Source organism: Lithobates pipiens, unplaced genomic scaffold, assembly GCF_037356315.1.
Source record: "Lithobates pipiens isolate NorthernLeopardFrog02 unplaced genomic scaffold, aLitPip1_a1.2 Scaffold_19, whole genome shotgun sequence".
NCBI classification, from domain to species: Eukaryota; Metazoa; Chordata; class Amphibia; order Anura; family Ranidae; genus Lithobates; species Lithobates pipiens.
Window position 1 is genome coordinate 91,866,528 of NW_027507764.1, and position 14,268 is coordinate 91,880,795.

General features: G+C 43.0%; 1 protein-coding gene across 2 annotated transcripts in view; it reads right to left on the reverse strand.

The window, feature by feature from the left end:
• The window catches only part of KIF5B (kinesin family member 5B), a 107,606-nt gene that overhangs the window by 66,348 nt on the left and 26,990 nt on the right, over window positions 1-14,268 (reverse strand). The gene's annotated exons all lie outside the window — the stretch shown is intronic.

The following is a 14,268-nucleotide window of genomic DNA, read 5'->3' on the forward strand; positions in this document are numbered from 1 at the left end:
GCAATGCATTTTAGGGATCCAAAAATGCCAGCTGCATCAGGTCTTGATTGAAAACATTGTGAATGGACAAGTAAACTGCATATGCAATGGTATTTTTTCCAGTGTGATTACAAGCACGGGTTGTGTCAGCAGCTGGTTTGGCGGACAAGACCCCTGCTTGTAATCACACTGAAATAAATATCAGTAAAGGTTCAGTTCACTTCTAGTCCATTCGCATTATTTCCAATCAAGACCTGATGAAAGGGGCGTTTTGGGATCCTAACAATGCCCTGGTACTTTTAGGATTGTCCCTCTGATCTATTTGAATAGAAATGCATCTGGACCTTTCAGCGGTGATGTGGCACTTCAATTTACATTTTTTGTTACTTTACACTACAAGCTAAGGAGACCGTGGAGATCTTCCAGGGTGTAGAAGTCACCCCTCCAGGAAACATTTCTTATATCAATAACTGCTAAGAGAACTAATAAGATAACCCTAAAGGATCCAGTGCTATTTTTCAACTGATACAGGTTAAGACAGAATGTGGCACACTATTCTTTTACCAATATGCCATCTTGTACTAGAATGCCATCTAATACAGAAGTTGGGTATAACGTGCTATGATGATGAGGTATGTATATTGTAGCAGTGAGGTAAGGTTAGACCAGAAAAATAGGATTTTTATTACAGCTTACCTGTAAAATACTTTTCTTGGAGTACATCATGGGACACAGAGCCTAAGTAATTACTTAATGGTTTATGGGCCACCTTGAGGCGTTGACACTGTATACCCAATCCAGGAAGTTCGCTCCCTATATAACCCCTCCTCCTTCCAGGAGCACATCAGTTTTTGCAGCAAAGCAATATACTTAAACCCCAAAAAGAGGGGATGGACCTCTGTATCCCATGATGTACTCCAAGAAAAGGATTTTACAGGTAAGCTGTAATAAAAATCCTATTTTCTTTATCGTACATCATGGGACACAGTGACTTAATTACTTAATGGGACGTCCCATAGCAATGCTACTTGAGGGGGAGGGAGAGACAACCCACAGGGTACCCCCAGACTGGAGGACTTATACTGCTGCCTACTCATGCCTTCTTACATCCACCTGATAAAAGTTTGTGAATGTAGGTACTGAAAACCAATTTGCTGCTATGCAGATCCGAGCCATGGAGGCCTGGTGACGCACTGCCCAAGAAGCACTAACCACCCTGGTAGAGTGTGCCTTAACTTGAAAAGGGGGAATCTTACCCCTTAAAAAGTTTGAATTATAACTTGCCGAACCCACGTAGTGACAGTGGATTTCGACACTGCCTGTCCTTTCTTAGGACCCTCTGGCAGGAAAAAAAAAAAAAAACACATCAGTCTTACGAATGAGCAGTTGCCTTTAAATGGATTTTCACTGCTCTCTCCACATCAAGACAATGTAGTGACTTTCTTCCCTGAAACATGGTTTTGGAAAAAAAGGATGGCAGGACAATATCTTAGTTCAGGTGGGAACCTGAGACCACTTTTGGTAAAAAGTCTGGATGAGGGAGCAACACCACTCTGGCCTCATGGGAAAAAAAAAAAAAAAAAAAGGAGCAGCCAATTCTGAAACCCTCCTAGCTATAGCAACCAAAAATACCAGCTTCCTTGTCAGAAGGATTAAGGGAGTATGATGCATCGGTTCAAATGGCTGTTTTTGTAACACTGACAAAACTAAGTTCAAGTCCCAAGGGCTCAAGTTGATTTAACTGGTGGACTAATCCACATCACCCCTTGCATAAAACCTCAGACTAAAGAATGCATAGCAAGCGGCCTTTTGAAATAAAATCAATAAAGCTGAGCCTTAGCCCTTAATAGTACTCAGGGCCAACTTCATCTCTACGCCTAATTGTAGAAAGGTAGGAATTCTGCCTATGATACATCTCCAAGGGTGCCAACCCTTGGATTCACACCAGGAAACATAAGCCTTCCAGACTCTAATATATAGTTCTGGAAGTTGGTTTCCTTGCATTAATCAAAGTAGAGATAACTGACCCGGAAAGCCCAGGTTCTTCAGAATGTGGATTTCAATAGCCAGGCCATTAAATGTAGTGTTCGTAAAGTAGGATGGAATATTGCCCTTTATCAGAGCAAGTCTGGCGTCAGTGGAAGGGACCATGGACCTCCACTACCATCTTTACGATTTCTGCATACCATGACCTTCTGGGCCATGCCGGAATTACCGGTTTTCTTTCCAACTTGATCCTGCAAAGAAGTCGAGGCAGAAATTGAATAGGGGGAAATGCACAGATCAGTGAGAACTGATGCCACGGTATGACCAACGCATCTGTTTTGCATGCAAATGGATCCTTTGTTCTGGACACAAAGTTGACTTGGATGCTAGAAGATCTACCACCATCTCTGACAAACAGTCCAAAAATATGTCGGGGTGAAGAGACCATTCCCCTGGGAATAATCTGCTGGCAGCACAAGCAGTCCGCCTGACAATTCTCTATTCCCGGAATGAAGACTGCCGATAGGCACGGAATATTTCTTTCTGCCCAAGTTAGAATATGCTTCACCTTTCTCTGCACCGAGAGACTCTTGGTGCCCCCTTGGTGATTGATATAGGCCACAGCCGTGGCTTTGTTGGATTGGATCCTGACTGGACAACCCCTTAACCTGGAAGTCCAAGCTTTCAGAGCCAGACGCACTGCCCTAATCTCTAGGATGTTGATGGGCAAGGCTCATTCGGTTCTTGAACACCGTCCTTGGACAGTTTTCTCTAGTACTGCTCACCAGCCTGAAAGGCTGGCATCTGTTACCACTTTCCAGATAACTGGTGTGCAGGATTTTTCTTTTAGCAGATTCTTTAGTAACCACCAATTGAGGCTTTGGGACACCCTTGGAGACAGCTGCTTTGGCATTTTATTCCAAGCAGGTAGAAAACTGTTTTGCAACAGTCTCAAATGGAACTGGGCATAGGGAACTGCTTCGAATGAAGCCACCATCTTTCCCAACAACCTCATGCAAAGGTGAATGGAGGGATCTCCTTTTGACCTGACCCTCCGCACCAACTCTCTTATGGAGTTGTTTTTTGTCTGTCTGGGCAAGAACACCTTTTTCTGGGCTGTAATCATGATCACACCCAAATACACCTGCTTTTTTTAGCGGTTTTAAGGGAAACTTCTCTAGGTTGAGACCGCGACCCAGACTTTTCTAGGTAACTGGTTGTAATGCGTACACTTTACTCCGAAAGCCGGCCTATTAGCAATAGATCATCTTAGGTATGTCAATACTGTTTATGCCCTGTGCCCTTAACCTGGCTAAAGATGGGGCTAGCACTTTTGCGAACACTCAGTGCTGTAGCTGGCCCAAAGGGCAAGGCTACAAACTGAATTGCTGTTCTACATCGAACCACAGAAACCTTTGGATAGCGGGAAAATATATGGAGAAAATATATGCATCCCTGATGCCGATAGACGCCAGAAGTTCTCCTCCTTATAGGATAGAAAACTACTGACCTGATCGACTCCATAGAAAGGAGAGGATCTTTAGGAACCGATTTAGATTCTTTTAGATCTAGAATGGTTCCGTGGAATTTCTTTGTGGATCTGTACATATACAGGAAACGCATGAAAAAGGCAGTGAAGGTTTTAAGGAACCGAAGAAGAAACAGATCAGCTGACTCTACTAGAGGTAGCTTGAAGGAGGCACGAACCATCTCGGGAAGAGATTTGTACCAGAAATCTCTCAGATTGCGAGGTTAAACTCCAGTTTCCTCGGCAGAGGTGTAATCGGTTTGCCTTTATTCCTAATCACCCGAGGGTAAACCCTCATCCTCTACCCACTGTTCCCCTGATAAGGGGGTCTAAGGTGGGGGAGGGTGATCTAACACTTCCTATCCTTTTGGATCGGGGATGTAATTAAAGTCACAAATTTTCCTTCTAAGCCCTGCATGATTGACAGATTGTCAATCATGTATACAGAGGCTGAATGTTTTCTGTGCCTGAGCCTGACTCTGAGGCTTTTTATAATCTGACGGTGGAGGCCATTGCCACTGCCTTAAGGCAGATGCCCCTGGTGCAGGAGTCAGTTTAAATAAAAGGACACTTATACCTTCTTTTGGGCAAGAGCGTACCTTTCCCACTAGAAATCATTCGGATGTATTTGACCAAATCCTCCCCAAATAGTCGCTCCCCATAAAAGGGGAACTAGTAAGAAGCTTTTTGCAAGGTGCTTCGGCTGACCAACTTTTTAACCACAGGGTGCTACGCATGTGTTTTAGCAGAAGCGCAAGGTGGGACGCTTGGTGAATAGCCTTTCATGGCATCTATAGCAAAACATAGCGCCTTTGGTAGTTTGGCTAACCCACTGGCCTGTTGTGCAGGGACCTCCTTAAGGGCCTCTTTGAACTGGTCCTTTAGGGACTGACAGATGTCTATTGCAGCAACTGCAGGCTGAAAACATCTGCCAAGGAAAAAAGGGATTTTAAACGGAAATTCAAACTATCTGTTGGCTCTTTAAACATGGGTTAGAGAACTGAGAATCTCTTTGGAGGGAGAAAATGCTTATCCGGATGATCTCATTCAGCATAAATAAGCTTTTCTAGTAATGCATGGACCGGAAACGCATGAAAAAGTTGTAAAGGTTTTTAAAAAACCCAAGGCAGAGACCAAACTTTCAGTTGACTATTAGGGGCAGCATGAAAGTAGAATGAACCATCTCCGTAAGAGTTTGTACCATCAATCTCTCAGATTGCGAGGCTGTAAAAGGTTCAACGTGGTTTCCCCTGCAGAGGAATAATTGGCTTGTTTTTCTACGTGATCGCCTGAGGGTGATAACTCATCCTGTGCCCACTGTTCCCTTGGTAAAGGGTTTGAGGTGGGGGAAGGGGGATCTAGCACGCTTTCTATCTACTTGGATGGAGGATGCGATTAAAGCCTCTAATCTTCCTTCTAAGCCCTGCAGGGCATAGGAAGATGCATCCTCAGTCATGTATACAGGGGCTGAAGTGTGAGAAGCAGTTGCACCACCAATAGGTTCCAATGACTCACCCTGGCTTGCCATCTCGGGTATCTCCAGAGAGGATGATAGTGTGCAGGCATGACTGGAGTTCCCAGCGCCTGGGGGTGGATACCTTTTTGGTATCTTTGTGGTAGTTCTGAAAGTCATAATGCTAAGCACAAAAGGCATTTTTTAAGACAAATATACTACTTGCTGAGCAATAGTCTAGCAGCAAATGCTACCATACAGATCAGCTTTTTATGCTGAACAACAATTGTATTTTCCTTTAATGGAAATTATCATACACCACCACCTATAATCGGATTTCATAAGTGTAAATTAGTTGAGCGCTGTCATTTTTGCCAATTCAAAGTAATGCTATATTCAGACATGCGGATGTAGTACAGCTTTTACAAAAAAAAAAAAAAAAAAAATGCTGTATCTCCACTCTCCAGCCCCTTAGTTTCCCCAATTGGAGGGGGTGGGGTGGGGGAGGACCATTTTGTTCAATTACAAACCCCCACCTGCTCCTGGGACACACACAGCGGTTTGTAGCTGGACACAGAGCTGCTGAGAAGCACAAGGTATTTTTACTCCCTCTAGATGAGATTTAAGGCATTTGCAATGTCAGGCATAGGTGGACTTTGCAGTTCCTAAGCTTCTTCTCTTACCGCTACCGGATACGGCTGAGACAGATCCAAACTTCACCTATCACGGCAGGCAACATAAGTAATCTTCAAAGACCGGGTCCCTATTATAGGGGTTCCACTCCTTTGGACCAGTATAGCGCTCCTCAGGAAAATCTTTAGATGATGTAGCATGACCAAAAAAAGAAGGAGTCCTGGTTCCCAGGGTCCAGACCTCAAAAGAGGCGTACAGGCAAAACCTTGTTCTTCTATGCGAGGCCCATGTACCATCCTATGGCCTCAGTGGCTTCGATGGGGCCGGTCAAATGGAGGAATTTGAATCCAGCATGGATCCCTCCTGGAGCTTCTCAGAGCATATCTTCACTCGTGACCAACACCTTGGACACTGGCGAAAAAAACTGATGTGCTCCTGGAAGGAGGGGGGGGGGGGGGGGGGTTATATAGGGAGTGAACTTCCTGGATTGGGTATACCAGTGTCAACACCTGAAGGTGGCCCATAACCCATTAATTACTTAGGCTCCGTGTCCCATGATGTACAATAAAGAAATGAGTCCATCAATAAGCCTATAGGATATAGATAATGGCACAAAATGTTGAGCAAAATGGTTTTATTATTTCTTTTTAATAAAGCATGTGCAGAGTACACTTGGAAAAAGAACACATGGTTAGCTAAATACAGCAAACATTTTCCCCTTGAACAAATGGCGAGCTATAATTATACAATCGCTCATTATATACTGTACAAGCATATGACCCGTTATAAGGCAACACAGATTTAAAACAGACTAGTTAGCTACAGCACAGAGGCCACATTAATTCACACATTTGAGAACTTCTGGTACATGAACAATGAAATATGTTCTTCATATGCAGATAAAAAGAAGATTATATAAATATTTCCTCTTCTATACTGCTTCATAGCCAGGATTCTTTTTTTTTTTTTAAACTATCATATTAATTTGTCATTTCTGAAATGTGACCTCCAGGAGAAAATGTTCATGCTTTACTGCACCAAGATATTGTAGTCATTCACCAGAGTTTTCAAAGTAATTGCCTCTATGAAGGTTAACTAAAGCCCTCTCCTCTTCCCTATAATATAAGGAGAACATAGGTACGCCATGCATTGTACATTCCGACTCACTAAGAACAGAGCTGAGCGTCAGGGATGATAACCATTATATGCATTTACTGGAGTTAAATCATCAGTGGGCGACTAATGAATAAAGAGACGTGTGGCAGGACCCGGCAGGGGTGTGAGGAAGATGGCAACAATGGTGAAGTGACTGGAACCTAGATCCATCATGGTTGGAAGCCTACCCATATTAGGTGGTGAGCGATGTGCACATAATGGCCACCCAGAGGAACTTTGCTCCACTTTAAAGTATAAGAACATTTCTGTGATAAAAATACACGGCTACTTGTACCTGCCGGATTCATGCCGGTAACCCTTTACATCAGCATTTCTATCCTGCAAATTCTTCTGGAAGCATGTACCAAATGAATACGGTGAAGGGAAGGTGGCTGTATTGCTTTTCAGTGCCGAGGGCCACAAGCCTAAAACTTTGTGGAATATTCTTTGGATCCGAAATGCAAGAGATACATTTTTACTTTATCATTACGACATTTGCTGACTGACATTCCACCTTCATCTATTAGTACAGAGGCCTAAATTTAATTCTCTTTACTTTCCACATTAAACTTCAGCCCTTATCATAATGCATCTGCTGCTAGTCCAGAGGGAAACGTCTAATTCGTCTGACAAATAACAGCGGAGTGACGCCCTTCACTGCCTACAAAACATCAAATCACCAAGATGGACAAGACCCAAGAAACATTAAAATCAATTATCTAATATGATAACTGCACGGTGGTGATGTAGTAATTCAATCTATAGAGAGTCATTTGTACTGGAGAAGGAAGCATGCCTACAGGGAGAAGCCATGTTGTATAATCAGCAGGGTGGATAAAAAGCGTTGATTTTATTTATTTTTAATTAAATATTTTTGATTTAAAAAGCACTTTTTTTTTTAATCAAATCTATTTTAATGATATGCTTTTGGAGTAAAAATCTATCTAAAGATAGTTTTCCATTCAAGGTACAATAATAATTTAGTTTATTCAGCATGAAATGGAGCTTAGCTATGTAGCATGAGGCTGTATATTCTGCAATGTTTACATTTGGTAAACTCATTCAATGAATCCAAGCTCTACAAGCTGAGATAACATGCACTGTATTGATACATTCACACAATTTCACAGTAGCCATGAGATAAAACAAAGTCCAGGAATATTCCTTTATCCCATTGTTTTGCAAGTCAGTGTACACTACAAACTGTATGAATCTGTTCTGATATCGCCATTTTACTAACCTGACAGCAAATTATTATAAATAGGAAACCTTCACTTTGTTTGCAAATATTAAAGATTCTAACTACCAGCAGGAATGAGTCCTTACATTTAAAGAGCACCTGCAAATTCAGATCCATCATGGCAGCACCTGCTAACAGGCATCCACTCACCTGCTCCCGCCACGTCCCTCACCTTGTAATGTCAAAGCTGCATCACCAGCCGTTCCAATTAAAATGAATAGGAAAGTCGGTGAGTCAGAGATGACAGTTGCTCTTTTAAATAATTTTTTTTTAAATGGAGTCGATTTAAATCAAGCCTTTTTACTGGTGATTTAAATCAAATCCACCCTGGTGATCTGATCAGATACCCAATACCAGTGCACTCCCGAACAAAGCCCAGTTTCGAGAACCAACCCTAGGCTGGCTATACTGCCCTGGCTGGTAAAAACAACCTAATTTCCACAAAAACCTTAGACTATTGGTGACAGTATTTCCAGAAGTCTTTCAGGACAGCACGTGGAGCTACACTAGGTGCTGTCCTAAAAGAGGCTTTGAGAAAATAAAGCAAATAAGGCCTCATGTACACTGCTGCTGGTAAACGGACATTTAGGAGCAGTTGGGCATTTTTTTCAGCTGCCCCTGAGCTCTCCTCTGTTATCTTATCAGTACATGTACACAGGGTCGTTTATAGTCATTTCTAGGCAGTTGAGTTTAGAAGCATTTTTTGGAATGGAAAAAAAATGGGTTCAGAGGCATTTGAAACGGCAAATGCCTGTCACAGCTTGAAAACGCGGCGTGTATATGGACATTTCTAGCTGTTAAGTGTTAGAGCCAACAGGGGACCAATGCTGCATCCACTTAGGGAAGTAGGATTGTAAAAAAAAAAAAAAAAAGTAAAATTATATATATATATATATATATATATATATATATATATATATATATATATATATATATATATATATATATATATATATATACACATATACACACACACACACACACACACATGTATATTAGGGATGCACCGAATGGTTTTTGGGTGCCGAAACCGATACCGAAAATTACTGTTTTTAAAAAATATTTTTATACAGGAGATGGTCAGAGACTGGCGACATGGTACAGGAGGTGGTCAGAGACTGGCGACATGGTACAAGAGATAAGTGCAGCCAGCGATGCCCCCTACTGATGCAGCCAGCGATGCCCCTCTGCAGTGAAGAGAGCCGTCTGGTTGAATAGAGTGCCGGGAACATCCCAGCTTTAATTTCAATAGCTGTGTGTTCCCCGTCCCGCGCCGTCACACAAAGCCCCTCCCCCTTGTCAAGGCACTTTGATAGACAGATCACCCGTCCAATCTGGACAGGTGGTCTATCAAAGTTCCCCGGACAAGTGGGAGGGGCTGTGTGTGACGGCGCGCGACGGGGAACCCACAGCTATTGAAATTAAAGCTGTGATGTTCCCGGCGCTCTATTCAACCAGACGGCTCTCTTTACTACAGGGGGGCATTGCTGGCTGCATCAGTCCTGCGCTATTCACCCCCATCATGGGCGGCACCAGGGGCAGGGCGGGGACGGAGTTCCGCCCCAGGCCCCGCCCCATTTCCGGCTCAATTATCGGCCATTTTTTCCTTTCGGCAAATTGCCGAAAAGGCCATTTTCGGACGATATGTTTCGGCGGCCGAAATTTCGGCGCATCCCTAATTATATATATATATATATATATATATATATATATATATATATATATATATATATATATATATATATATATATATATATATATATATATATATATATATATATAGGAAATCTTACAAGTTTGGCTGAAATCGCACAATTACATACCCACATGTCAGTCCGACTTCTGGTGCGATTTCAGAGACATCTGTGCGGGTTCCAGCACAGATGTCAATACAAATCGCACCCTGAAGTCGCCAAAAGTTGGGAAAGGGTACCGCACCAATTCGAACAGTGCCACTGTCGGCAATAGCATCGCTTTGCACTGCGATTTGACGTGTCAAATCGCATGCCAAATTGCACCAATGTGAACCTAGGCTCAAAAGCTGAACTCCATGGTAGCAGCCAAAAACACAGATCAGCCTTTCTCAACCTTAACACAGAAGAACTCTTGAAATAACTTTTGGTCTCAGTGAACCCCTGCTAAAAAAATACTAAACCTACTCCTGATACATTAGTGCACATGTATCAAACACAAGGCCTGTGGGGCAAATCCAGCCAGTCAGGCTGACCATTTCATGTGGCCCTTGCATCTCTCCTGAAGCTGTGGCAACCCCAATCTCCACCCCCACCTTGCCTCAACAGTCAGCAGCAAAGAGGATGACAGAACTCCTACAGATCTTGCACCTCTGTGCAGCCACAGCACACCCTTGTTTCCGCCTCCCCTGGTCTCAGCATTCAGTAGACTCCAGTAGCCGACTCCTGCTCTCCTCTGGTCCTCCTCCAGAATCTGCACTTTCTGCTTCCCAGCTTCGACCCTAGCTTATTCCCAGCAGCAGAACAAGGCAAGGGGAGTGTACTGTGATGTAAGTGAGGGTGGGAGACTCGACATCTGATCCGGGTGCTCTGGACATCTAGTCTTGCAAATACAATCTGCCCTATGAGGGGAACCATAATGCTGATGCGGCCTGCTATGCAATGGAGTTTGACTGCAATAGTGATGGTCAATGTGAAGAGTGATCCTTACATTTGTGGTCATTGGGAAGAATTACCTCCTTACAGATGGCTAAAATGATTAATGGTATCAGTGGGAACTTATACAGGAGGCAGAAATTGCAACCCCTGGGAGGAACCTGGTTAAGAAGCCCTGACAGATGAAATATATAGTGGAGCTTTTATACCTGACCAAGCAATTGTGTTTATGCCCATGCAGATTAAAGATTTGACCAGCTCTGTCAGAGCACAGCAGACCTTATTTTTTACTAGCAAAACATCAGGTGTGAGGAAGACCGCACTGGACATCATGGTCTGGTAAAGCTGCCCATAGATGGATTATAATTCGGCCAGTTCAGCAGGGACTGTCTGAATTTCAATTCAACTATGGCCACCCCTGTTTGAGATGAGTGGATCTAATAAGGACTCCTCTTGAACAGCACTGTTCGTGAACTTTCATTTGAACAGCCAATCGACTGCAGATCTGAAGAGTCTTCGCTATCGGATTACAGCACAGCGGGGAGGATGCCTCCATCCACCTTGCTTGGGGATGGGAGAAACTGTTCAGTTTTTTTTTTTTAATCAGTCCGTTGGCCGAATTGAAAAACCAACCAAAAAAAAACACACTTAACCATCTTCATTATGTTTTCTAAAAATCAGCAGCCACAACAGTACTTGTAGCGGCTTTTACCTTTGTAAAGGGTGAGTGAAGTTCCAGTAAGTTTGTAATATCCAAGTCCTGTACCTGAAAACAGAACTCCTTATCACATGACTGAGGCTCCGATAACTCAATGTAAATTGCCTTGCTAAAATCTGATAATGTGCAAGGTGACTCAATTAAAGTGAAATAGAACGTATAAAATATGCAACACACACATGTGCATAGGTAAGTGAAAAAAAGTCCAGATTAGTTTTTCCCAAGACACCGCAGTGACCCTTTGCAGAAAGACCGTGTTCAATCCACTTTGACAATCACGTGAGCCTTCACCAATCACAAGCAATGGACTCTTGTCAGAACATGAGGACTTCACCAGAGTCAAATCAGCATAACTATGACAATCCCATCAAGCAGAAATCTGGTTCATATTGTTTTGGCTGGAGTTCAGCAGTATATCTCGTGAACTTAATCAATGGTAACATCAATGGCAATCACTAATTTCACCATAAAATAAAAGATGGAAGAATCCTCATAGGGTAACAGTCTAAAAGGTTTTACTGCACTTTAATGTAGGAATACTACGCACATGAATAAAAACAATACGCGCTTTGTATGCTTAACATTCCCAAGATGCATGATAGAGGTTACAAAACAATGGTTTAAGCCCCCCGATGTCACGTATGACAAAGCGCTTTGGGTGGAGCTAATGCATGTGACGTCGCCACGCCTACGTGGACTGGTAATTTTTGAAAAGCATTGTTTGGAATCTCTCATACATCTCGGGAATTTTATGCATACTTAGCTAAAAATTCGTTTTTATTCATACAAGGTCATAATTAGTCTATTTTGTTGCCAGCAGCTTTTATTCCTGTTTATATACCTACCAGTGCAATTTATATTATTGTTTTAAAACGCAATTACAATGCTACTTAACCAGTTCCCGACCGGCGCGTGCCGATGTACGTCGGCAAAATGGCACGGGCAGGCATATTGGCGTACAGGTACGTCCATTTTTAAATGCCACCCTGCCATCGCATGTGCGCCGCCGGCAGCACGCTCTCATCCTGGTTGAGACCCCGTGAGTCCAGGCATGGGTTCCGCGGACTCGATCGCCGCGGGGATACCCGCGATCATCTCATGGGGCAGCTGAACGGGGAGATGCCGTTGTAAACAGCATCTCCCTGTTCTGCCTAGCAACAAGGGACACTGATCTCTGCTCCATGTGATTGTGTTAGTGAACACTGATCTCTGCTCCAAAGCCCAGCCCCCCACAGTTAGTAACACGCCCCTAGGAACACTTAACCCCTACACTGCCATCCCTGGTTAACCCCTTCACGGCCAGTGTCATTTACACAGGAATCAGTGCATTTGTATAGCATTGATTGCTGTATAAATGACAATGGTCCCAAAAATGTGTCAAAAATGTCCGATGTGCCTGCCACAAAAAATAAATAAATAAAAATCGCTGATCGCCGCCATTACTAGTAAAAAAAAAAAGCAAGTTGCAGTAAAATCACGTGCACAAAAATCAAAATGCACAGCAAAAAGCACTGCAGAAACAGATCAAAAGCCAAAGGATCTGGTCAGCAACAACACTTCCCATAATTAGTACATTAACATATCTAGAGAAATCAGTGTTATTACTGCAGTGTAGAAGTAAACTAGATTACATAAAATTGCCTGCTGCAACTCTGCCATCCTCCCTGCAAGCCCAAGCCTTCATTTCACAAAAGTTGCTTAGTCAGGATACTGAAGAAAAAACAAAAACCCTTTCTAGCTACAGGACACACCTTCACCTTAGGAGAAAAATCACAATGAAACAGGGCGGACAGATTACATAGACGTTCCAACTGTACTGAATATTAATAGAGCCTATACTAACTGACATCCCCCTGAAATAGAAACTTGCTGCTCTGAAAAGCAGAGCCAATAACAGAAATATTTATAGGACGTAGGAAATAGATGCAGACAGGAAACAAAGAACAGCCTATTCCAGAAAATAGGAAGGGCAATCAGTAGGAGCTGTAAAATGATCAGAAAACAACATGGTATTGTTCTGATACAGCAGAAGGAGGATTCAAATTCGCTTTCTTGAACTTATAGCTGCGCTAAGATTTCCTTTTAAAGGGATGCTCCACAGACAGACACCAAATTCTGCCAAAATTGTGAAAGTGAAACAATCTGTTTCTTGGACGTTCAGAATTCCAACCAAAAGTGGAACTTCCGCTTTAAGCATTCCTCGCACCCCTACATGCCACATCTCTCATAACAAATATCCTCCAGACCCTTTATTAGCTTTGTTGCCCTTCTTTGTATTCGCTCCATTTCCAGTACATCCTTCCTGATGACTGGTGCCCAGAACTGGAAAGCATACTCTAGGTCAGTGATGGCGAACCTTGGCACCCCAGATGTTTTGGAACTACATTTCCCATGATGCTCATCTACACTGCAAAGTGCATGAGCATCATGGGAAATGTAGTTCCAAAACATCTGGGGTGCCAAGGTTTGCCATCACTGCTCTAGGTGCAGCCGGACCAGAGTCTTGTAGAGTGGGAGAATTATCATTGATCTCTGGAGTTAATCCCAATATTCTGCTTGCTTTGTTAGCAGCAGCTTGGCATTGCATACCATTGGTGAGCTTATCCACTAGGTTCTCCCCCAGTGTATAGATTGCATTCATATTTTCCACCGAAATGCATTTTACAATTTTCTACAAACCTCATTTGCCATGTAGTTGTTAATTTGTTCAGATCTTTTCGCAAGGTTTCCACATCCTGCGGAGAAGTAATTGCCCTGCTTGGCTTAGTATCGTCCTCATATACAGAGATTGAACTGTTTACCCCATCCTCCAGGTCGTTTATGAACAAATTAAATAGGATTAGTCCCAGCACAAAACACTGGGGGGGCGCACTACCCACCCCTGACCATTCTGAGTACTCCCCATTTATCACCACCCTCTGAACTCGCAATTGTAGCCAGTTTTCAATC